The sequence below is a fragment of the Cyprinodon variegatus genome, unplaced genomic scaffold, assembly GCF_000732505.1.
Source record: "Cyprinodon variegatus isolate N-32 unplaced genomic scaffold, C_variegatus-1.0 Scaffold201, whole genome shotgun sequence".
Classification (NCBI taxonomy): Eukaryota; Metazoa; Chordata; class Actinopteri; order Cyprinodontiformes; family Cyprinodontidae; genus Cyprinodon; species Cyprinodon variegatus.
Window position 1 is genome coordinate 419,540 of NW_015150654.1, and position 1,396 is coordinate 420,935.

The window sequence follows — 1,396 nt, forward strand, 5'->3', positions numbered from 1 at the left end:
TCTCTCATGTTGATATTGAAAAACTTTGACAAACCTAACTTGGAAAAACTGGCATCCTTGCAGCCAAAGTCTAAAGTGCTCCCAATTGAACCTTGCAAGCAACAAGGCTTTTCCAGTTTATGCAGTCTTTCGTTGACAGTGGAGTTTTTAATAGATTCAGTGGTTCTTCTTCTTCCAGCTATGCATTGGATAGGCAGCCAAGAAGGAGAAAAAAGTGGTCTTAAACTTCTTTCATATTCAAGTGGATCTTGAAACTTGGACATAACATCCATTCATTACACACAACTAGATATTTCAAGAGTTTCTTTATTGAAATTTTCCATGATTATAAATGACAACTAATGAAATCCCAAAAGTCAAAATTTAAGTTGACCAAAGCGTGGAAAGGATCCATATTAACATGACATTTATGAACATGTACAGTTCTCAATACTTAGTTGGGGTCCCTTTGGTCAGGTTTGCTCCAATTTTGGAGTGTAGGAAGGAGTTGATCAGTCTGTGGTTTTGCCCAGGTGTCACAAAAGCCCAGGTTGCTCTTATAGTGAAATTTAATTCTTCTGCATATTTAGGCTTGGAGTACCTACTCTTCCTCTCCCCAATACCCTGCTAGATATTCTATGGGATTATACTGAGACGGGTTGTATGACCAATTAAGAAAAGGAGATACAGTGGTCCATAAATGCAGTTAATGCTGGCTTTGGCTCTGTGTGCAGGGGCTAAGTCCATTTGAAAGAGGAAATGTGGATGACCATAAAGTTGGCAAGCAGGAGGGCCTCTGAACCTCTCTAACATTCTGAGAAGGTGACTGCACTTAGCTGAGAAAACTGAGTGGACCAAGAACAGATGTCATATCACAGCAATCCCTCACTGACTGCAAAGAGTGGAAATGATGGTGAGATAGAGTTTATGAAGCTCTCAAAAGCAGTCTCTGGCAGAGCAAACACATATTTGAAGCTCTAAACAGTTAAAGACACCCTCTAGGTTCTACTGAGACTTGAACTCAGATGACTGGATTCAGAGTCCAGAGTGCTAACCATTACACCATAGAACCCTTTAAACTCTTCTTCCCTCAAGGGTTTCTCGATTTCATTGATCCCTATCCAGAGTTTAGCTTGCTTTGTGACATTTCCACAAGTTAATCTCTTATGGTGATATTGAAAAACCTTGACAAACCTAACTTGGAAAAACTGGCCTCCTTGCAGCCAAAGTCTAGAGTGCTACCAATTGAACCTTGAAAGCATCAGGGCTTTTCAAGTTTATCGAGTCATTGGTTGGCAGTGGAGTTTTTAATAGGTTCAGTGGTTCTTCTTTTTCCAGCTATGCATTGGATAGGCAGCCAAGAAGGAGAAAGAAGTGGTCTTTAACTTCTTTCATATTCAAGTGGATCTTGAAACTT

General features: G+C 40.0%; 1 non-coding gene across 1 annotated transcript; it reads right to left on the minus strand.

Annotated features, from left to right (window-relative positions):
- Positions 1-979: 979 nt before the first annotated feature.
- On the minus strand, positions 980-1,051 carry trnaq-cug. Its single transcript has one exon. It is a non-coding gene; the product is annotated as a tRNA-Gln (tRNA).
- Positions 1,052-1,396: the final 345 nt, after the last annotated feature.